Consider the following 25,571-nt stretch of genomic DNA (forward strand, 5'->3'; position numbering starts at 1 on the left):
TGTGTGTATATTAATCTCAAGCTCCTAATTTATCCTGCCCCCCTTTCTCCTTTGCTGTGGCCATTCACTCACCCAGTCGTGTGTGTTCGACTCTTTGCAGCCCCATGGACTGCAGCGTGCCAGACGGCCTTTCCCTCACCATCTCCTGCCCCTTTCTCCTTTGGTAACCTTTTATTTGTTTTCTATGTCTATGAATCTATTTCTATTTAAAAGACCCTAAAATTAAACTGAAGGAGTTGCTGAAATACAGTAAATAATTTTCAGTGTATATTTGTTCTTAAAAATCCCTCTACAGTTAAGAAAAAGGATTTAGAAAACAAAATGTGCACGTGTGCATGCCTGTGTGCCTGCCTGTGGTTGTGATGTATTTGCATAAATGCCTGTTCTGTATGTGTGCACATCTGTGTGCCAGTGTGTAAGTGTATTTCTTTGCATGTTGTGTGTGCAGGTACACACACATGTGTATTTGTAAAAAATGAGTTTTGGGGATTGGAATCCTTAAATTCTCACTTCAGCTGAGAATGTCAGTGTTGCAAGAGGAAGTCTTGAATCAAACATTTTTTACTTTGGAAATTTGGAGACACCACTGCACTTTTCTTTCTTGAAGTATTACACAACTATTGATTGTGAGTTCCCCAATATGAACCCAGAGATGGAAGTAGCAGATTCTTCTATAAGTAGTCCTGGTGGCTTAGATGGTGAAGGATCTGCCCGCGATGCAGGAACCCCAGATTTGATCCCTGAGTCGGGAAGATCCCCGGAGAAGGGAAAGGCTACCTGCTCCAGTATTCTTGCCTGGAGAATTCCATGGACAGAGGAGCCTGGTGAGCTACAGTCTATGGGGTCTCAAGGAGTTGGACATGACTGAGCAACTTAACACTTTCACTTTCATTATTATAAAGAAATCTAAGAAAACTCTGATTTTTTGCCCCACATGACTTACTTTATTGGTGCAAATGTCTATATTTTTAAAATATACTCGAAGCTCAGTAACTTCTTTAATATGTTTTGGGGTTGATCAGTCTTTTTCATATCATAATGGCATTCATTGCCTTTTGAGTTTCCTAAAAGAACCGCCTGCATTCCTGTAAAGAAATACTTCTTGGTCATGGTGTGTTATTTTTTCAATATACTGTGCATTTAATTTGCTAATATTTTGTTTTGAATTTTTGTATCTATATTCATGAATGAAATTTTCATACTTTAATTAATATTGGTGTTAAGGTAATATTAACTTTGTAAATAACTCCTTTTTTGCTGTGGTCTGCAGCAGTTTAACTATCATATGACTGGGAACTATCTGTTTTATATTGACTTGTCTGTAAAGCCCACAACAAAAATGTCTGGGGAAAGTGTCTTTTTAAGATGGCAGATTTTAAAAATTGGTTTTTTAATATTTACTACCAATTTTTTACCTGTTTGTATTTCAAAATTTTCTCCCTTTTCTTGGACCAGCTTTGACGTCTATTTTGTTAGAAAACCATCTATTTCCTCTAGTTTTTCAAAAATGTTGATATGGAATTGAAGATGATATTCCCTTAAGTACTTTGATATCTTCTATATTTAAATCTTTGTTTTTATTTGTAATATTATTAACTTTTGTTTTCTCCCTTCTCCAGGGGTTCATTTATTTAAAATTTTTAGAAGCAGCTTTTGTTTTATCCCTTTTTCCTTTTTATTATTTGTAATTTCTTTCATTAAGTTTATCTTTAAAAACTGTATTAATTTCTTCCTATTTATACTTTTTTGCTTATTTTGTTGATCTATTTTCCAGTATATTATTTTCCACACTTAATTATGTTTATTGTTTTTTTTTTTAATTTTTCCCATATATTCTAACTGATGCCTTGATTAATGAACACAATTTGGCTTCTATTGGATATGGTTTAATGTGTGGCTTATCCTTTACCTATTTTATCTTTTTTCTGTTATTTCTTAAATTCTGCCTGTTTATTTTCATTCATTCATTCATAATAACTCATAATCTCTCCTTTGAACCATTGAATCTCTTTGAGATTTTAAAAAATAATTAATAAGCTTTCTGCGATTTCTTTGAGGCTACAGATGACTATGACTGTGAATTCTTTCTGTTTCTTTTTGACGATTCCCCTTTGCAATGTGTTGTCTATTTGCCCATTGCTTGTATTTTATTATGCCTCCCTCTTTTTTGTGTAGAGTTTTATGCATATGTTTTAAATTGTTGCTTATCTTGGAGTTTGCTTGGCCACCTTATAGAATGTGGGATGGAGTGAATTGGTGCAAAAGAGGAGAAAGAGTGATTATGATCATCCTAAAGTTCTGGTTTGGTTTTCTGTCTTAAATCTCTTCCCTTAAATTTGGTAGTTCCTTTTTCTCATGAGTCCTGATTCATAATTTGGCAGTTCTTTACTGGTGCCCCTCTTCCCCCAGCCTTACCAGGGGGAGCTTCCTTGGTTCAGATACTCATCGCAGGTAGCAGGAGCAGCCTGGCAATATGGTTCTCCTACAGCCCCACCTCCCCTGCCTTGTTCTGCATTGTTGGGACAATCTATATAGGAACACTCCAACTTCCCCAGGATACTGCATGACCCTACATCTTAGCAGGCACTCATAGGGTCAGTAGCAACATATCTGATGTCTGTAAACTTTGGAGGAAGTCTGTGTCCTGCCCAAGGCATGAGGCAAGGGCTCTGCATACTCCCAGACTTCACAGAATCTGGCTGCAGGGCCTCAGGGTTTGTTGCACGGTTCTCTGTTCTTTCCCTGGAAACTCTGAGAAAGCAGTGGAGAGAGCAGCTGAATGAGTTCACTGGAAATTCACTGAGTGGGTTCACTGGAAGTTCACTGCTGCATTTCCTTTCTAGAGGAAGTGCTGAAGAGAAAGGAACCAGTGAGAGGAAAGCAAAAAAACCAAAAATCTATCAAGAAGCCCTTCAGTCCTTGGCTTACTGAGAAATCCGCATTCACTTTAGAATAGCCAGGAGAAGCAGACCTGCGTATTTGGATAAAATGACTTATGAAGATTGATTTTGTTATTCTGAGAGATTTTGGGCCAAATTATATTTATATTTCATCAGTTAAGATGTTTCACATGATCAAGGTTGTGTTTATTCATCTCTGGCATCAGTGTCATTGCTTCTGTTAGTGAAGATTTACTGGGTGACTTGTGTGCTCTGTTTCAACATTAATAACAAAAACCCTTATCTGTTTCTAGAGGAATTTTTCAAATTCCTCTCTTTGGATGCTCTTCACCTGGTTGTGATACAAATGCAGTGAATAAAAGCTTTATATAATTTAATTAATATCTTTGCTGTCCATGGAATTCTCCAGGCAAGAATACTGGAATGGGTTGCCATTGTCTTCTCAGGGAGATCTTCCCGACCCAGGGATTGAACCCGGGTCTCCCGCATTGTAGGGAGACGCTTTACCGTCTGAGCCACCAGGGAAGTCCATATTGGCTGATAGCTACTAACAATTGTACGGCTGGCTTCTTGGCTTATATTTGATTATGTGTGTGCCTTGTGCTCAGTTGCTCAGTCCTGTCTGACTCTCTGTGGCCCCACGGGCCGTAGCCCACCAGGCTCCATTGTCCATGAAATTTTCCAGGCAAGAATACTGCAGTGGGTTGCCATTTCCTACTCCAGGGGATCTTCCAAACCCAGGGATTGAACCCAGGTCTCTTGTGTCTCCTGCATTGGTAGGCAGATTCTTTACCACTGCATCACCTGGGAAGCTGTTAATTCAGTTCAGTCGTTCAGTCATGTCCAACTCTTTGTGACCCCATGGACTGTAGCACGCCAGGCCTCCATGTCCATCACCAACTCCTGGAGCTTACTCAAACGCATGTCCACTGAGTTGGTAATGCCATCCAACCATATCATCCTCTGTTGTCCACTTCTTCTCCTGCCTTCAATCTTTCCCAGCATCAGGGTCTTTTCTAGTGAGTCAGTTCTTCGCATCAGGTGGCCAAAGTGTTGGAGCTTCACCTTCAGCATCAAACCTTCCATTGAATATTCAGGAATATTTAGGGTTGATTGGTTTGATCTCCTTGCAGTCCAAGGGACTCTCAAGAGTCTTCTCCAACACCACAGATCAAAAGCATCAATTATTTGGCACTCAGCTTTCCTTATAGTCCAACTCTCACATCCATACATGACTACTGGAAAAACCATAGCTTTGACTAGACAGACCATTGTTGGCAAAGTAATGTCTCTGCTTTTTAATATTCTGTCTAGTTTGGTCAGAGCTTTTCTTCCAAGGAGCAAGTGTCTTTTAATTTCATGGCTGCAGTCACCATCTGCAGTGATTTTGGAGCCAAAGAAAATAAAGTTGGTCACTGTTTCCATTATTTTCCCATCTATTTGCCATGAAGTGATGGGACCAGATGCCATGATCTTTGTTTTTTGAATGTTGAGCTTTAAGCCAGCTTTTTCACTCTCCTCTTTCACTTTCATCAAGAGGATCTTTGGTTCTTCTTCACTTTCTGCCATAAGAGTGGTGTCATCTGCATATATGAGATTATTGATATTTCTTCCAGCAATTTTGATTCCAGCCTGTGCTTCATCCAGCCTGGGATTTCACATGATGTACTCTGCATATAAGTTAAGTAAGCAGAGTGACAATATACAGCCTTCATGTACTTTCCCCCCAATTTTGAACCAGTCCATTGTTCCATGTCCAGTTCTGTTGCTTCTTGACATGCATACAGACTTCTCAGGAGGAAGGTAAAGTGATCTGCTTTAACCATCTTCTTAAGAATGTTCCACAGTTTGTTGTGATCCACACAAAGGCTTTAGTGTGGTCAATAAAGCAGAAGTAGATGTTTTTCTGGAACTCTCTTGCTTTTACAATGATCCAACGGATGTTGGCAATTTGATCTCTGGTTCCTCTGCCTTTTGTAAATCCAGCTTGAACATCTGGAAGTTCACAGGTCACATACTGCTGAAGCCTGGCTTGGAGGATTTTTAATGTTTCTTTACTAGTATATGAGATGAGTGCAATAGTGTGTTAGTTTGAGCATTCTTTGGCATTGCCTTTCTTTGGGATTGGAACTAAAACTGACTTTTTCCAGTCCTGTGGCCACTGCTGAGTTTTCCAAATTTGCTAGCATATTGAGTGAAGCACTTTAACAGCATCATCTTTTAGGATTTGAAACAGCTCGTCTGAAATCACCTCCACTAGCTTTGGTGGAAGCTATTATATTTGATTATACTCTGAAACACATGCAGAATTACAGCTGAAGGTGAGTGAAAACTGACTGAGAGGAAAAGAATCAAGATTTGGAAACAAAACCCTCATGTACTAAAAATATGAAAAGCATCAGTAATTTCACAGGTTGACCACCATGTGTGAAAGACTTGACTAAGACTCTAGGTTCCTAGATCATGCTTCCCTGGGAAGCACCTGGGTAGCAAAGGTCATCACTTTGTGGTGGGTCTGAACATCTTGTGACTCACATCCATGATGCCAGTGGCAAAAACTGAGCCAGGTGAGCTGAAGGACCTTATGTGCCTTAGAGTTTAAATTATTATTTATACTTTAAAAAACATTTTAAGCATTATTTTTTATAAGCCAGTTCTTTTTTTTCAACTTCCAACTTATGTGAATTTGACAACTTTATAAACCTAGACTTTGTTTTTGCTTTTCTCTAATAACTGGAATATACAGCTTTTTATTTTAAATATTGAAGTTTTTTAGATGATAGGGTAAGGTTTTCATATAATTGATGTGTATTTTCTTTCAGTATCTAGACTGCAGTTGTACTACAGTGTTGTGTAATAATTTGGAAATGCTTTGGTCTTGTACGTAAATAGGTATATATATATGTTTATTTAATGTTCAGTTGATGAGTTTTCCAATTGCCTTCCTTTGTCAATACCTTGTTATTATTTAACTTTCCCACAAGATGTGTTGTTTACAGAAGTCTTTAGACTAGTTCCAAGTTTTTTTCTTTATAATTTCCACTTGGTGGAAGTGACTTATAAGATGTTCACTTTTGCAAAGAGCATACAAATTCAATTTATGCTGATACAGAAAGGGGACTGTTTTATGTTATTTTGCTGGATCAATTTGTAAAACACAGACATACTACCTTTCTCTGGCAAACTAGGTTATTTGTATGGTGTATTCAATAATGTCAGTGTATCAGCTAATTTCTATGTCCTGCTCCTTTCAGAGTTTAGGAGCTGATACTTTGGCTTCTGTATATTGACTCAGGTCATGTGATTATATTTGAAATTTATGGAAGAAATAGTTTGAATGATCTCTGCTTGTGGAAAATGTCTTGCTCATATGGACTTCTTTTTTTTAATTAATTTTTTTTTATTGAAGGATAATTGCTTTACAGAATTTTGTTGTTTTCTGCCAAACTTCAACATGAATCAGCCATAGGTACACATATATTCCCTCCTTTTGGAACCTCCCTCATCTCTCTCTCCATTCTACCCCTCAAGGTTGATATAGAGCCCCTGTTTGAGTTTCCTGAGCCATACAGCAAATTCCCATTGGCTATCTATTTTACATATGGTAATGTAAGTTTCCATGATACTCTTTCCATACATCTCATGCTCTCCTCCCCTCTCCCGAGGTCCATAAGTCTGTTCTCTATGTCTGTTTCTCTATTGCTGCTCTGCAAATAAATTCTTCAGTGCCATTTTTCTAGATTCTTCCTTCATTAATGCAACAAATGTGGTCAGTCACTGTCACATGCCAGGTACTGTGAGGCTCTGGCAGCAGTCAACAACTGCAGGTAAGATTCCTGTGCTCAGGCAGCTAGCCTTCTAGTGGAGAAAGACAGACAATATGTAAAAAGCATACTGAAAAGATTAATGATGATTGTAAAAGGTGCGCAGAGGGAAAGGAAATGGGCTCATGTGAAAATAACTGGTGTGGAGATGAGAGGTGGTCTAGAGAGGTTTCTTTAAAGAGATGGCACTTGAGCTGAGGCCTGAGGATAAGAGTCAGCCATGCTGCGAAAACGTAAGGAAGAGTGCTCTAGTGTAGGCTGAAGAGTAAGTGCCGAGGCACTGCAGCAAGAAAGGGGTTGGGATGCTTGAATGACAGAGAGGAAGTTAGGGACAGGGAGCCCAGGGAGCCAGGAGGAGCAGCGGAAATCACAACCATCACGGAGGGACTTTAATTTTATTATTAATTTTTACTTTATATGAATATTTCATTGAGTGAGAGAGAAGCTGTTTGCAAAAAGGAATACTTCAAACTTAAAATATTGAAAGTGGTAAAAAGATCAGAGGCATGATGTCACAAGATGGCTTATAAAGTGAGAATGAAGAAGCTGTTTAACCTTGACAGGGGGTAGGGGATAGTAGTCTAGACAGCAGGGAATATGTTAAAAGTAATTTTCTTATACCATTTTAGATGGGTGACTTAACTTTAATTTATGACTATCAGAGGCATTTACAAGAAATAACCTAAGTTAAGTTTTACTTACATAGTTTAACTGATTTTGTATACTCAGAGGATCTTCAAGATTCATCTCCATTTTATTTTATTTTAACAATTTTAATACATTTATTATCTCAGATATGGAGGGGCAAGATTTACTCACATTATTGGTCTTTAAAAAATAATTAAATTTGCCTAGATGGATCTTTAGAAATTTAGATTTTATTCATAGTACAGTAAGATGCTGATAAAGGCGTTGAAGCTGATAAAAGACTAAATCTAATATATAGTAGTTGTTACATTCCTAATCAAAGTAGAAATGGTATAAGGTGGATATTTGTCTATTTTTTACATAATCTAGTAACATAACTCTTTAAATTTCTATTTCCTAAAAAGTACTTAAGATTATTATCATTTCATCTAAAACCAAAAATTAGATTAAATGCCATCTTGGACAATTTAGGATTACAGGTAATACATGAACTGATTTTATAAAGAGAAATATTTATTATAGAGCAATAATTTCTAATGCTTAATAATCATGAATCTGATCAGGACTTCAGGGACTCATATATTTGAAGCCTTGGAAGAATCTAGAATAATCTAGTTTACCTGTGGGTTGAGTGGGAGGGTGGGAAATGACAAATTTATCTTCTCACTGGCAGTTGCCTTGGCCTCAGAGTGTCCCATTGAAGTGTCCCACTGACTTGACTTGTAGGACTTTGGATCAGGATGTTGTATCATTATATCAGCACCCCCTTTCTTTCTTCCTTCTTCTTCTACTAGGTGATACCCCCGCCTTGGACTGCAACCCTTAAACTGATGTTGCAGTGTGGAATGTCAGGCAAGAGAGACACGATATTGTCCCCAAACAGTCTCCCAAGAATCTTATAAAAAAGGAAGCTTATTCCCTGTTCATGGATGTCAGGCACACAAATAAGGACACTGGGGCCAGGTTGTATTAGGGAATTAGATTGTACTGGGGAGTTAGGAAAAGAAAGAATGTGACTAGCAGTCTACCACCCAACTTTGGCAATAGGAAAGCATAATTGCTTTATGGAATATATTTTCATTTTGAAAAACCTAAAAGGTAAACATTTCCAACATATTAAGGGGATGCTGAAGAGACAGGAACAGCATACTGATTGTTTTAGAACAGGGTGTCTCAGCCTTGACACGATTATTTGGGGCCATATAATTCTTTATGGGGGTGAGGCTGTCTTATGCATAGGAGAATATTCGGCAGCATCTTTGGCTTGCACCCACTAGATGGCTGTAGCATTCACTTCACTTGTGACAATCAGAAATGTCTCCAGACAGAAATGTCAAATGTCCTCTGGAAGCCCGCATCCCAGTTCATGGAGAACCACTGCTTTCCATTCTCTGCCAGATTATCCTTAGGCCCACCCTTCTTTACTCCTTTGCTCTTTACTTGCTTCTTTACTCCTTAAGTCATCGCTGTTATGTTGGTAAACATCAGGAATCTTTCAACTTTTTTCATCTATCCCTTTCCTATCTTCAGTTAAAATTTTAAAATGTGAAATGTGTCTGTGCACTCGAATTTCTTCCTATTTAGTTTGTTTTAGATGTTCAAAGACCTGAATTTGCTCTGATTATCAGCTCAGAGGACTTAGGAGAGATTGCTTAGAAAGATGTTGAGTGTTATCTGTGGTAAACACAAGGGGAGAGCAAAGATACCATCAAGAAGATAGGTAGGGATGAGTCCCTTTCATCTTATCATATACAGCTAACATTTGGTCAAATAATTTCTCAGGGTGAATAGAACCAAAATTTTATTCTTATAGACTTAAGTTCAACAAGGGAGAGAGGAAACAAACAACTTAAAAGACATGGTATTTGAAAGTTCTAAACTATGTTGATAAAACTTCCTAATTTAATAGCAACAACAAAAATTAGTCTATGAATATGTTTAGAAATTTACGGTATTCAACCAATGACCTTAAATTTGTGATTTGAGCTTAGTAGCTGTGTGACCTTGGGCTTTCATTCTTTGATTTAGGGGAAAAATTATCCATTAGCTATATATACATATATACACATATATACACACACACACACACACATACATATACACACGTCGTACTTTCAATTTGGATAACCATCAGTCCTTAGCGGAAATCATATATATGACTCAAATGAACTCTTTGGCCAACCCGGTAATAAGATGGAGAGAAATATACCTCCTTTGTATTTCAGAAGAAGTCCAAGGATTTAGTATCTCAACAGATTTAACCAAAATCAAACATTCCTGATATCATAGATGCAAGTCTTATTGGATCAACTCAATCAGATCAAACTAGTTTTTCAACCACATAATTTTTTAACTTAGTACCTTAACAGGTGTATAGATTTGACTGATAAGCAATTCAGGTGAAGTGATGAATTTTTGCCAATTTTAAACTAGATAAAGAAAGTGAAAGTTGCTCAGTTGTGTTCAACTCTTTGTGACCCCATGGTCTCCAGGAGGGAGTCTGACATTCCACAAAGGAAATGGATACATAAAACCACCCCATTCAGAAGCCCTGGGGATATCAAGGTATCCTGAGGGGAGGAATGTGAAGAGTTGGGGAATGTCCAAGGCCAATCTCGTAAAACAGAGCTCAGGTTAGAGGAGCTGTGGAGCCTCAGGCAATGCACGGGGAACAGAGGTAGGACTCTAATTATTTCTTATTTCCTAGTTTTGAGTTGTCTGTGTTAAAAAAAACTGTTTCATTAACTAAATAGACACCTCATTTTATAAAATGCAGAAGTGACTTAAGTAAGCCCATGATTTTTAATGTTCAATGTTGGAAGAGGTTCAAGTTAACAGGCCTTACTTATAGGAGAAATTACAGCTAGAGTCAGAGACCTAGGAAGTAAATACAAATTCTGTCCATGATATTGCCTGAAGCCAATGGGAAAACATAGTGTCTGCGGGATGCATTCAACTTTATTAACAGAGAAATCATTCTTTGTTATGAGCACAGACCTGAGTGTCATAGCATGAAATAACTACAGCTTGCGCAACTCTCATAGTGACTACAAGGATCACATAATCCCCAGAGCTCTAGCCCATGATCCTAAACATTAGGTGACTCATCAGATAAGCTGCACAATTTTTAAAACAATCTCCCATACACCTGGAGAACTGTTTGGACACAGGACATAATCAGGCTCATGACACAGTGCCCTTACTGACAGTACTTTAAATTCTAAGGTGCATGAGCATGGCCTGAATATAGTACCCCAGAAAACTCAATGATGAGATTCTCCCTTGGAGGCAAAGAAAAGTTCAAAGTCAGCTGATAGGTTTGGTCTTTCATTTCCTTTTTACATCTGAGTACTTGAAATTTAAAATGGGTGCTGGCCCTCGTCCTCACCGTCTCCTCCTTGCTCAGCCCTGATTTTGGGGGGAAAGAGAGGGCAGCTGGCCCACTGGCTCCTCTGGACTTTCACTTGAGCATTGCTCCTTTTCTGACTCCTCCTTGGAGCGAGAAGTCCCAGTCTCTTGGGAATCAAAGTAATTAAAAATCTTCTCTGTACCTCTTTTCTTTTGTTCACCAGGGCCCAAGCAACCTCCAGTTGTCTAGCTGACCGGTGCTGCGCTTTGTGGTCCTCGTTCCCTGCACCTTCTTGCTTTCCTGTTCCCTCTCCCATTTTAACCTCCTGTCAAAACTCAGGTCTGCCAGTCAATTCCTTTTCAACTTATTCTATCAGTCAGCTATTCTCTTCTGTAGTCTGGATGAAATCTAATTTGTGTTTGAATGCAGATCTTGTAGAACATGTATTTTAAGGACGCTCCTCTTTCTTTCTATAAACCAGATCCTGGAAATGCCAATTATCTATAGCACTCATTTATCTGTTTACAGTCTGAACCAATAGGAGCCAATGTGCCGTATCATAGTTGTTTTCAAGAAAATGATGTATCAGTAGCTAGGTGGAAAAGTCTTTTTCCATCCTGTTAGTTCAGTTTTCTGATGAAGGTTTGGATTTATATTTCCTGAACTCTTATTTACAGATTTAATTGCAAATAAACCCTGTATTATTTTCTTTGTCTTGCTTGTAGGACAGTGATGTTTGCTGTATGCAGCCATAAAATCACAGAATTTTTCTCTGCTTTGAACAGCAGCCAGATTAGGAAAGGAACCCACAGGTTTCTCCTATTTCAGGAAAGAGAAAAAGGGAAATTTTACCAGATGAAGCTGTTAAATCAACATTGGTACGGTTTTCATTAGAAAAAAGGGTTTTTTAGTGGCGTTTTTGAAGTTATTTTCCTCTTAGTATAATGTTGAGGAAGGTATCATGCTCACAGGAGCCTGACTTATTCCTCCTCAGGGTTTTAAGCTATGCTAGTTGCTGCTATAGTGATCTTAACAACACTTCCTAATATGTAGACTATTAGATGATGTCATGTGGGAAATCAGCTGTCAAGAGACTATTTTTGGCACAGCTTTTTAGGCCATAGTGTAGAAAGAGCAAATGACAGAGAAGATCGGAAAAGCAGTCTCTTTCTTACATCTGTCACTAAAATGCTATGTAACCTTGGGCAAGATATTTAACTTATTTAAGACACAGGTTTTGTATATGTATGGAATTCAAGATTCCCAAGAATTCCAAAATTGCTACGACATTTGAAAGAGTTAAATTTGTTCTTCATATCATTTATGGAGTCTCATTTGTTCAGCAGACTTCAAGATGGCAACTACCTTCAAATAAAAATGCCTATCTAAACATATATGTTGCTCAAATTTGGGGGAACCCCCTCCCTTCCCTGGTGGCTCAGATGGTAAAGAATCTGCCTGCAGTGTGGGAGATCTGGGTTCGATCCCTGGTCAGGAAGATCCCCTGGAGAAGAAAATGGCAACCCACTCCAGGATTCTTGCCTGGAGAATCCTATGGACAGAGGAGCCTGATGGGGTACAGTCCATGGGGTCACAGAGTCGAACACAACTGAGCAACTGACACACCTCCGCTTGTGTCAGACTGCTCCAGTTTTAAAAAATTCCGTTGGAAATAAACTTTTTTCTTTAGTAGTGGAACAGCTAAACAGTACTTAGGTATTATTTCCTTGCTTTCAGTCCTTATCCAAAGTGGGAAGCTTGAATGCTCTCAGTTGCAAGCTGAGCCTCTGCAGAGTATCTCTCTCTCTCTCTTCTTTTATTTATTTTTCCTATTTATTTATTTTTTCCATGGAAAGGCATTTTATTTTAAAAAATAGCAGTGTGTACATGTTAATCCCAAGTGAAAGTGAAAATCATTCAGTCGTGTCTCTTTGTGACCCCATGGACTGTACAGTCCAGAATACTGGAGTGGGTAGCCATTCCCTTTTCCAGGGGATCTTCTCATCCCAAGGATCAAACCCATGTCTCCCACATTGCAGGTGGATTCTTTACCAGCTGAGTCTCCAGGGAAGCCCAAACACCCAATCTATCCCTCCACCCAACCCTTCCCCCCAATAAAAATAAGTTTATTCTCTAAGTCTGTGAGTTGGTTTTTATTTTGTCAATAAGCTCATTTGTATCATTTTTTGATTCCATTGTTTTAAGATTCTATTATGAGTGATACCATATAATATTTGACTCTCTCTCTCTGACTTACTTCACTTAGTATGATAATTTCCAGGGCCATCCATGTTGCTGTAAATGGGATTACTTCATTTTTGATAGCTGAGTAATATTCCACTGTATATATATACCATTATCTTCTTTATCTGAGTGTTTCTGATCATGGATCCTCATGTCTTTTCATGATCTTTCTGGGCATCAGAAGGCAGGGTTGGCAGTTTAAAGCTGAAATCTATTACTGTTCTCTTGGGCTTAAACCTGTTAGACAAACATTATTCAAGGCAATTTTATTTGAGAAATAAAGGAACACAACTTTTCCTAAATAGTGTAGGAAGGAATGTTCACTAGGGCATTAGTTTCAAACATTTTATTCTTCCTTATCTACTTAAGGAATTTTGAAAATTATGTAACTCACCCCCCCCCCCCAAATTGAAAGTGGGTAACTATTTTTCAATGTAAGTTAAAAATATTTGCAAAGAATGATAATTTCTGTTGCACTTAATTGTGTATATTGGTCTCTCAAATGTTTCAAGGGGAATCCAAATGTCATTTAGATTTGATACCCTACATCATCAGCTTAAAGATAAATAAGTTTCTTGAACAGAAATTTTATGTCACTCCATTTATTCTTGGACTTAAGTTTACATGCCAGATAACTATGCCTAGAATTCTTTTTCTGATCATGACCATATGTCTCTGCAACAGAAATATTTAGGTAAATTGAAATTTATTTTTCCTAAGTTTGGCCTTAGCATGATACTCTTTCTAAATTATTTTTGAAAGAAACTATTTTCTGGATTGAGTTATCATCATAATGACTTTTTTTCTGCACAATTAATTAAAATAAAATAGATAATTAAAATTTTTGATGAATGACTTTTAAACATGATGTAAAATTTTAAGGAAATTTATCTCCTAATGAAACTAATGGATTTTTTCTGTCCAGTTAATTTGTGAGTCCATGAATAAATGTTGCTCATTGCTAGAATAAAATAGGACTGAGCATCACTTTAGGGCTTCCCTGGTGGTGGCTCAGGGGTAAAGAATCCACCTGCAATGCAGGAGCCACAGGAGACATGGGTTCACTCGGTGGGTTGGGAAGATCTCCTAGAGGAGGGCATGGCAACCCACTCCAGTGTTCTTGCCTGGAGAATCCCCACGGACAGAGGAGCCTAGTGGGCTACAGTCCATGGGGTTGCAAAGAATCTGACCCAACTGAAGTAACTTAGCATGCATGCATGCATGAGCATCACTTTTATTTATATTTTTATTTTTTAGATATAAGCACCCAAAGTCATGTTCCCATATAAATATGTAAGAATGGAAGGAGTTTTGTATTTCAAAAAAGCTTTATCAAAACTTGCCAATGGATAATTAGCTATTCCAATCACTTTTTAGTTTTGTGGATTTTGTTGAATATGATATTTTCAGAAAGGGTTGAAAACAGAAATATCATTAATTTTAAAGTACTTTTGTCAACTCAATACTTTTTATTAAAATGCTTTAATTTCTTCCCCTCACATTTGCATGTACAGATAGAGAGAGATGGATATGGATATGGATATAGATATAGATATGTATGTCACAACCTTGAAGCTTTAGATTTAGCTCCTGCTATTTATGGGAAATGTGTTAACTGTCAAATTTGTAAAGCCAGTGTTGACTGTTAAGCCTGTCCAATGAGGCTTTTTCTCAATAAAAATATTTTGTTCAGATACACTTTTCATTCAGATACCCATCCTAGGGACAACTGTCTTCTCTCTACCTTCTAACTGTGAAACATATAGGTGTTTAAGGCATGAAGTCTCACCAAAGGTTAGTACTCAGATGAAATAAGGCTCTGAGCTTTGCCATCTTCTGTACCATTATGCTCCTGGCTTTGATCTCTAGGGATTCTCATTTAGGAGTGATGATTATGCAGAATGAAAATGATGATGTCCTTTGGCATCCTGGAACTTTATAAATCCTGAGACAGTGCACCATAGTAGGATTAGGGTAAGTGAAAGTTGATCTTTCTTTCTTTAAAAATTTTATTTTATATTGGAGCATAAAATTAAAAATTGATTAAAAATTGATTAAAAATGTGTTAGTTTCAGATGTACAGTAAAGTGATTCAGTTTTACATATATGTGTATCTCATTTTTAAAAAATTCTTTCCTGCTTTAGATTATTACATAATATTGAGCAGAGTTTCTTGTCCTATACAGTAGGTCCTTGTTGATAATTCTAAATACAGCAGTGTGTACATGTCATTCCTAAAGTCCCAATCTATCTCTCCCACCCACCTGTTTCCCCCAGTAACCATGAATTTGTTGTTTAAGTCTGTGAGTTTCTTTCTGTTTTGTAAATAAGTTCATTTGTATCATTTTTTTTTAGCTTCTGTACATAAATAATATATTTGTCTTTCTCTGTTTGACTCACTTTACTTAGTATCAGTTCAGTTCAGTCACTCAGTCATATCTGACTCTTTGCAATCCCATGGACTGCAGGACACCTGGTTTCCCTGTCCATCAACAAAAAAGCCCAGAGCTTGCTCAAATTCATGTCCATAGAGTCGGTGATGCCATCCAACCATCTCATCCTGTGTTGTCCCCTTCTCCTCTCCCTTCAGTCTTCCCCAGGATCAGGGTATTTTCAAATGAGTCAGCTCTTCACATCAAGTGGCCAAAGTATTGGAGTTTCAGCTTCAGCATCAGTCCTTCCAATGAACACCCAGAACTGATCTCCTTTAGGATGGACTGGTTGGATCTCCTTGTAGTCCAAGGGACTCTCAAGAATCTTCTCCAAACACCACAGGTCAAAAGAATCAATACTTTGGCACTCAGCTTTCTTTATAGTCCAACTCTCTCATCCATACATGACTACTGGAAAAACCATAGTTTTGACTAGATGAACATTTGTTGGCAAAGTAATGTCTCTGCTTTTTAATATGCTGTCTAGGTTGATCATAACTTTTCCAACGGACAAGCATCTTTTAATTTCATGGCTGCAGTTACCATGTGCAGTGATTTTGGAGCCCCCCAAAATAAAGTTTGTCACTGTTTGCCTTGTTTCCCCATCTATTTGCCATGAAGTGATGGGGCCAGATGCCATGATCTTAGTTTTCTGAATGTTGAGTTTTAAGCCAACTTTTACTTAGTATGGTAATCTCCAAATTCATCCATGTTGGAGTAAATGACATCATTTCATTCTTTTTAATGTCTGAGTAATATTCCAATGTATATGTACCCCATCTTTATCAGCTCATCTGTTTAGGTTGCTTCCACGTCTTGGCTATTGTAAACAGCACCATACTGGAGAAGAAAACAAAAGGAGAATCAGCATGATGTCTCTCTGTCAGGGACATTCTCAGTTGCTGTGTATTTTTTTATTGAGATGTAATTGACATATAATGTATTAGTTTCAGATATTCAACATAATTCATTGTTTGTATATGATGTGGTCAGCTGGTCCATTTTTGAAGAAAGAGTTGAGTCTGAAATTGATTCCCTCAAAACCAACCAAGCTTTTATTCTTTTGGAAAACTTGGTAGACCCTCAGGAAGTATGCATTTTTAAATTTGGAGGCTACTGCCCTAAACCAAGCCACCAATATCCTTAGTGTCTTTATTTATTATGTGTTTTCCTCAGTGTAAATATGTAATTGTCTTTCATAAAATGTTTTGTGTGACCTTGGGCATACTTTGCTTTGGAATAATGACCAGTGCTTACAGAGTTTGTTATACGGGAAGGAAACATGGTCATATTCCTGGTACCAGAGGGATTTCAGGTTCCCAGGGGGGAATTCACGTGGAAAATGCCCCCATAACAACATCTGAACCTGCCTCCTGGATGAATGACCACAGTTATAGCCATGAATCTCTAACCACTCCCTTTCCAGCAGCTCTGACCCTCAACTTTATTAGCTCCTCTAGCCATTCTAAAATGCTCCCGACAACATTTTAGCCAAGTTTATTTCAATAAACTCCTGACTCAGGATTGTCAAACTGTTCATTTTAGAGCAATAAAAATTTTTCTTTCTTTTTAAATGACTATTTGAAAAGATAAAAGCATAACTGCTTTATTGTAATTATGGAAGTAAGAGTCTTGCCTCCTTGTCGGTCCTTGAGTTCTGGGAAACCAGGTTTGAAAATCACCGTCTCAACTAGCCTCTCACTTGCTTCCAACACTATCATCACAGATCACCAATTGGATACCTTTCGAAACCACCCATCAGTTTTTAAAAATGCTAATACCCAGGTCTACTCGCAAGAGTTCTTGTTCATTTGCTCTGATGTCTTCAGACCTAGGTCATTTCAGTGTGCAGCCAAAGTTGAAAACCACTGCACCAGGCTTCCTTTAGTGTAGATTTGATTGTGTTGCATTTATTCTTAATATTTTTAAGCTTCTCAGTGGTTCTCCAGGTGTGTACCCCAGACCAGCAATTTCAGCAGCACCTAGAAACTTGCTGGAAACTTACACCCAGACCTCAGAACTGCTGGGAGTAGGACTCAGCAATCTGTATTTTAACACATCTTCCAGAGGACTCTGATTCATGCTTACCTTTGAGAAACACTGACCTACAGAATAAAGTCCAAACTTGGGAGCCTAGTGTGTAAGAATTTTCCCTGTCTGAACGTTGCCAGTTCTCACTTTGCCCTACTCATACTGATACAGTACCTGCTCTCTAGTCTCTGTGTTATATTTCATGTTTATTATAAAAATATTTAAAATCAGATAATTTTATGTAATGACATGTCAATATATCCACTGACTAGGAATTCTAATACAGCGTTAAGTAGGAGTGGTGAGAGCAGGCTCATGCTCTTTCTGCCCTTATGGGAAGAGTATTCAGTCTTTCACCATTAAGTATATTAGCTTTAAGTTTTTGTGTGTGTGTTGCTGAAAGTTTTTTTTTTTTTTAATCAGATTGAGATAGTTCCCTTCTGTTGCTACTATACTGAGTGATTTTTACCACTAATGGATATTGAAGTTTGTCAAATACTTTTTCTGCATCTTTTGAGATGATCATATATTTTTCAGTGTATGTGTATTTACTGCTGGTATTGGTCTAGCAACTTTATTTGGGTAATGTGGGGAAATTTTAAAACCTAAACTATCATTTACGATTTCAAAAAACACCACCCTCTGTGTCTTAGCGTATTTCCCTCTCATGTGTCATGGCATTAGACTATTACAATGAGTAGAGAAATAGTTGATTTTTCCTTTCATCTATGCTAATCCTTGAGCTTCCCAGGTGGCTTAGTGGTAAAGAATCCACCTCTCAGTGAAGGAGATGCAGGAGACATAGGTTTGATCCCTGGGTCAGGAAGATTCCCTAGGAGGAAGAAATGGCAACCCACTCCAGTATTCTTGCCTGTAAAATCTCATGAATAGAGAAGCCTGGCAGCTACAGTCCATGGGATTGCAAAGAGTCAGACGTGACTGAGCACGTACGTACACGTGCTAGTGCTTTCCATTAGGTATCAATGCATTTGGATTAGACAAATTCAGTACTTGACATTTTTCTAGGCAAAATTATAACATGTCATCTTTCTTAGGAAAGGAAAAGATAATTAATGTTGATTAAGAATTCACTGTTCTTAGACTGTGTGCAGTTTATTATTTAACATTTTTCTTACATATATCTCATTGCTAAGAGTCATCTTCAGTTTTCAAATGAGATAGACTCAAAATTTATTTACTTCTACAATGAATCTTATGCATTTTTAGTTTCAAAAACAATATTTCAACATTACAGAATGAGAAAATGGAGGCATGAATCTCTCATCCTCCCAGCATTCTATGCAATAAGTAGTTTGGAGAATTAGATGTTGGCTATTTTTGTCTAAACCTCTATGACATCATTATGAAGAGCCATTATATTAAATGCGTTTATATACTCCTTTAATACTCACCACTCACCTTAGTGAGCATAGAGGAGAATGTGGATAAATAACTGCTACAATATCTAGCACTTCATACACACCAATAAATGATAGTGGTTGTTATCATTATAGCGTTGCCATTTGTATCCTGACCACAGTATGGTCTCCCCAAGGGTGTAGATCTCAGTACTTTCTGTAATTCCCAATGCTAGTCATCAGAGTGGTGAACGTGAGCAAGGATTTTAAGAAAAGTTAGGGGTTGATGGCCTAACCCAGGACCTTAGTTTGGTAGAGTGGGAACTTAGTCTGTCCAGACTAAGCATTATGGAGGAGGAGGAAGAAGGGGCGGAGGTTAAGAAAGAATGATGATGGCAACAAACAGAATTTTGGGGCACACAGCATCACCTCTTTTTCCAAATGTCAAATTCAGGACAAGGGAAATGCTTAGCTGGCTGTAGGAACAGAGCCTTAGAGTGTGGCTTCACACTCTCACCTCATTCTCAGACCTTAAATTCTTCCACACCACAGGCATTGTCCCCGCTCTGCTTCAGAGTAAATTCCCAATCTTGACCTATCAGTGAGAGTCCTATTTGTTCCAAGGAGAAAGAAGAGTAACGTTGGTCAGTAGGAAAGCAAGTGGAACCCAAAATCTGAAGGCTTGCCTCTGAATTGCAGTTCTGTGTTTCAGGGTACTTTTAGGATGCTTTTAGTGATAAGTCAAAATAAAAACCAGAACACACCTGAACCCTCTTAATGGTTCTACCAACAAGTTCACTCCATATCTCACATGATGGAGCTTTTAGAATAAGATGGGCTTCTGAAGTGATTATTAGCTCCTCAAAGATGGGATGCAGGCTCTTCCTGACTGCATGTTTAAGAAGCTAACAACCACCTAGGAATCACAAACCTTTTTTCAGGAGTCCCCCTAATAGGCATCACAACACAGCTTGATCAAATTGGGTAAAGAGTCTGTTCCTAATTTAACTGCCCACAAGAGAAATGGGTTTCCTGCAAACCTCTGGTCTACCTTGCACCTGGGGTGAGGCTGGATTTCCGTAAGGCCCATCTATGCACAAAATCCTGGTTTTAAACAAAAAGTGGGCGGTGGATGCTGGAGAGGAATCCTGTGTGCTTACCATATATTTCCTCTTCTGATCTAGGTGTCCTCAGGCTACATTCAGAGTCTTAAGGGCTTCTGAGTCTCAGTTTATCGTCTCACTGCGGATAATGATCCACCTCTCACAGGATCTTGTGTAGGTTAACCGAGGCTACGTACATAAAAGAGCTAGGATTCGAATTTTTATTATTGTCTGACCTCTTTAGCTCACACTGACTTCCTGTGGAGCTTAATAATTCAGCCATGGTTTTATGTGCATTAGTCATATCTCCAAGTAATCTGTAAACATTTTGTAGGTAAGAACCATGATGCTTCTTTGGTTTTTTATATTCTCTAGAACATTGGGCACATAGTGTGTTCTATATGTTTAATTGACTATAGTGCTCTATTTGAAAAATGTGTTGCAGATTTTTTTCATGTTATTCTTACTTTAAAAAATCACTTATTCTAGAGTATATTTTCTTTTTTCCTTATGTTTCATAGCATATTGATCCATTTATTAGCACTTTTGCAAATTAATTTAAAATAAATTTCATTTTTCCATGCTTTTAATGGCTCTGTATAATTTCTACTATGATCAGCAATAAAATAATAGATGGAAGTGACAATCTATCAACAAAATAATTAGGTTCAGGGCCTGATATGTTATCCAGCCTCTTCTCTAACATTTTAATCCTGGTAAAATTAATGATAAATATGATTAATGGTAAACCTGATATGTAGCAGTGGAGGGAAAGTGAGCTTATGTGGAAATCCACCTGGTAGGGGAATGTATGCGGTAACCGAGTTGGTTGTGAAACTCAATTTATTTCTTGTACTTCTTGAGTAAAATTTTTAGGCCTTATCTCTTAAGCTTTTTGTATCAGTGGAAGCATTTCTCCTCCCTACCCTCAGAGTTACTATCCTAGTCTAGAGTCACCACCTCATTTCAGTTTATCTAGTATCTTCTCCAGTGCTCTTGCCTGGAGAATCCCATGGATGGAGGATCCTGGTGGGCTGCAGTCCATGCGGTCACTAGGAGTCAGACATGACTGAGCGACTCCACTTTCACTTTTCACTTTCATGCATTGGAGAAGGAAATGGCAACCCACTCCAGTATTCTTGCCTGGAGAATCCCAGGGACGGGGGAGCCTGGTGGGCTGCCATCTATGGGGTCGCACAGAGTCGGGCACTACTGCAGCGACTTAGCAGCAGCAGTATCTTCTCAACTTTGGATCCTTAAAAAATATCTGAATTATTTTTAATCTAATATTGTACTTATTTATTATGGCTACTTCATGATACCTAGTGAGTTACTAGGCACATGTAATAATAACTGCATCATAATTAGTGGAGATCCTGTGCCAGGCTTGAGGTTTAATGTTTACATACACTTTAAAAAGCCTTTCAAGTTGACTTCTTTTAATCCTGTCTTATAAGTGAGGAAACTGAAGCTGAAAGCTTTTAAGTCACTTGCTTAGGCTAAGTGTTAGGTGAAGGATTTGAATCCATGTACTTTCGGGTTTAAAGCTTCTGCTTTTATTTAACTATATCTCAGATGAGATCTTCCAGATCTCTCCATGTCCTTTTATGTTAAACTAAAGTTGGACAACATGATACCAAGATTGTTCATGCCTTAAGTTTTTGTAAATGTTACGAATCCTAATATTAGTTAAAATCTTATAGAGAATTATAGTTCTTGATATTCATATTCTCAATTCAAATACACTGATCAATGTAGATATCTTTGGAAGACAAAAGGCTTTATTTACTCATGCTTTGTGCATAGATGTGTATATGAATATATATAAATATGATATCTTCTTTAGTATTTAATATTTAGAAAATTAACAAAGATTTTAGTAGTTGTGAGATAACAGAAAACCCCTCAAAGGTGCCATTAACAGTAGCTTTCCTTGAAAATAAAATATTTTGACTCTTGTTTGATAATTGACCTTACAAATATTAGGTACATTTTCTAAGTGCTAGGACTCTCATTAATGATTATCTCGATTAATTGAGTTGATGGAGTTTCCTAAGGGCCAAAATTTAAATTCTCATAATTAAAATTTTTTTTTCAATAAACCACTATTAAATGAATCTGAGTTTTTCTGGAGTTTGCATAAAACATTATCATAAGCTGTTGCATTTACTTTGATGGTGGAAGGCAGTGTATCCTGCTAACCCAGGACCTTATCTTTAATTTTGAAAAGTAAGTTGGTGAGCAAAGCCAAATTTAAGCTGGAATAACTTCTGTAGTCAATGAAGAAGAAAATACAAATCCTATCTAGGAGGAAAGTATATTTAGTGATGACTCAGACGAATGCTGGGGCCTGATAAGAGCACTCCTTCAGGTTTTTAATTGAAATGTGACTACAACAAGGGATTGACAGAAATCACCTCTGATTTCCAGATAAATGCACAAATCTAATGTCACTGAAAGCTGATAAGACAGATTTCCAGAAAAGCGATTTTAAAAGTACCTCCCGCCCTGCTTATTTCAAAATAGGACAACTCTAATGCAACTTCGTTTATCTGACAACTGAATTTTTAATGGCTGTCCGGGTGTCACTGGCAGTAAAGTAGGATTATTTCCATTTTCTCAGACTTTTTAAAGCCTCTTTGCTTCCTGTAGCTATCTAAATGCCAAGTAATAAGATAATATCAATAGCTGGCATAAGGATTTTACATTTTAGTTATTACAGCAGAATGTTCACCTCTAAGGTTGTTAGTTTCCTAGTGTGCTAAGAATGTATCTTTCTGAGCAAGATATTTGCATGCATCTCACCCTAACCCCTACACCTCAGGGCAAATGTTGCACAGCATGACACGCACATTAAGAAGGAAATAGAATGGGTTTCTCTACTTACTAATTTATTCCGCATGAAAGAAGCTTCTGGTTCTTGCTGCAAATCAGTACTAAGTGTATCCATGGTATTCTGTCACTTCCTCTATTTATTGTGGCCACTGAGACTACTTTGTTTGCCGCTGCAGAAAGGAAAATACCCAGTGGGATTTAGTGAGAGGAGCTAATTAACTATGGAGGCCTAAGAAGAAGATCTTATGTTGGGAAAAGAAGGCCCAATGGCTGCAGAACCATCGTCTTCTACTATAAATTGGGTTCTTTACCCATGTCTCAGCAGATGCTCAGATCAGTATTGTTATGTGGGAGTTTCTTAGGGAATACTCTCAGGATCAACATCTGGGGAAGGGAAGGGAAAGGAAAAGAGGAAACCAGGACTGATCAGAGGAAGTTGGGTAGTCTTGAGGATATTCTCAAATAACTTGATGAAAAGTTCTGAAACTGGTATTACCCCACATTGCAACAAGGGAACTTGATTTTTATGTTCTTGTGTTGATTGTCACTGGATGCGGGCTGCCCCCAGGAAGGATGTGGAGCCTGGGGTAAGAAGCTGTCTTCAGCTGAAACAATTTCTTGAGAGAGATGACAATTGAGAGCTGTCAGCCATGGTGATCCCCAGAGGATCAGATCCTTCAGTCCTGGAAGAATACCTGTGGAGCACACCACAGTGTTTAGTTCTCCAGGTGATGGTGAGACCCCAGAGCCATGAGTTTTGGACTGAGCCTCAATGTGGGAGCAGTGGGTGAGAAGAATATATTTTTTCCAGAAGATTCTACAAGAAAAATATGGAGATAAGTATATATATATATATGTGTGTGTGTGTGTGTGTGTATAAAATTATATCTATATATTACTCCTAATTAAATTCTATATTGAAATGAAATTATAGAACTGTTTTTCCTTGTTTCCTACCTATTTGATGGTATATTATTATCCTTTTGGACTTTCCTGGTGGCTCAGATGGTAAAGCGTCTGTCTACAACGCGGGAGACTTGGGTTCCATCCCTGGGTTGGGAGGATCCACTGGAGAAGGAAATGGCAATCCACTCCAGTACTATTGCCTGGAAAATCCCATGGACAGAGGAGCCTGGTAGGCTACAGTCTATGGGGTCACAAAAAGTCGGACACGACTGAGCGACTTCACTTTCCTTTCCTTTATTATCCTTTTATGACTTCTTTACTTTTTCAAGTATAAGCTTGATTTTTTTTTTTTTTTACCCTAGCTTTACCTTTATGAAAATATTGAGAAAATGGAAAGGTTTCTGTTGGGCTTCCCTCCAATCTTTAGAGGTGTTCTGAGGCCCCTTTGAAACACTTAGACGATCTTGGAGTAGTTTCTCAAAAATTTATCGTTAAATCACCAGAATCAGAAATGGTAGCCGATAATGCTAGGGGCTTGTGCATGTTATTGGCTTGTGATTTAACACATTTTGTAGGGAAATCTTATATGTGGTAAAGTTTGTAAGCCTAAAAGAATATTGTGTCCTTATGCATGTAATGGCTGATTTTGTTTCAACTTGGGTATGCCAAGGTACCCAGATATTTGGTTGAACATTTCTCTAGATGTTTCTGTGGAGATAATTTTTTGATATGATTAAATAAATTAGCTTTCCCTGGAGCAGATTACCATTCATATTATGGGCAGAACTCATTTAGGCTATCAAAGGCCTTAATAGAGAAAAAACTGGCCTTGCCAATGAAAAGTGAATTCTGCCAGCAGACTGCCTTTAGATTGAAATTATAATTCTTCTCTTGTGTGTCTTTCTGTATCTCCTGTCTTTGTCCATTCATCTGTTGATGGGCAATTATATGGCTTACATATTTTGGGCTATTGATATTTTCTGTTGTGTTTTTTCCCTGTTTTGTCTGTTCATTATTATTTCCTTCCTCCTACTGACTTTGGACTTGGTTTCTTCTAGTTCCTTTACATGGTAGGTTAGTTGTCTATTTGAAGTTTTTCTTATTTGTTAAAATAGTCCTATGTCAGTATAAACTTCCAATTTAGAACTGCTTTCACTGTGTCCCATAGATTTTAGACAGTTGTGTTTTCCTTTTTATTTATCTCAAAGTTTTATGATTTTCTTTTTGATTTCTTCATTGACTCATTAGTGTTTTAGTAGCATGTTGTTTACTCTCTGTATGTTTGCATTTTCCCTATTTTTCTTCCATAATTGATTTCTAGTTTCACTCCATCTTAGGTGGAAAATGGCTTGATACAATTTCTATCTTTTAAATTTTGTTCAAACTTGTTTTGTGGCCTAGAATGTGATCTATTCTGGACAACTTTCCATGTACAGCTGTAAAGAATGTTTTCTGCTGTTTTGGATAGAATGTCCTGTATCTGAACTTAATGTCTCTTAAGTTCAGCTGACCTATTGTGTCATTTAAGACAACTGTTTCCTTGTTGATTTTCTGTCTGGCTGATCTGTCCATTGATGCAAATGGGTGTTGAAGTTCCCTACTATTATTGTATTATGTCAAGTTCTTATTTTATGTCTGTTACTATCTCTGTGTTATATTTAGGTACTTCTATATTATATGCTTCTGTATCATGCATATGTACATATGTTACAATACACTGAGTTTGTCAAAAAGTTCATTTGGATTTTTCTGTAGCATCTTATGGAACCCAATATACCAATATATATTATGCATATATATGTTATACTATATTGTGTAATAACAGATAATAGATGTTAATGAATGTTATATTCTCCTAGTATTCAATCCTACATCTCTTGATTGGGGCATTTAGTCCATTATTATTTTGGGGGGCAGAGGTAGTTTTTGTTTTTTTTTTTG

Source organism: Budorcas taxicolor, chromosome 10 (assembly GCF_023091745.1).
Source record: "Budorcas taxicolor isolate Tak-1 chromosome 10, Takin1.1, whole genome shotgun sequence".
Taxonomy (NCBI): Eukaryota; Metazoa; Chordata; class Mammalia; order Artiodactyla; family Bovidae; genus Budorcas; species Budorcas taxicolor.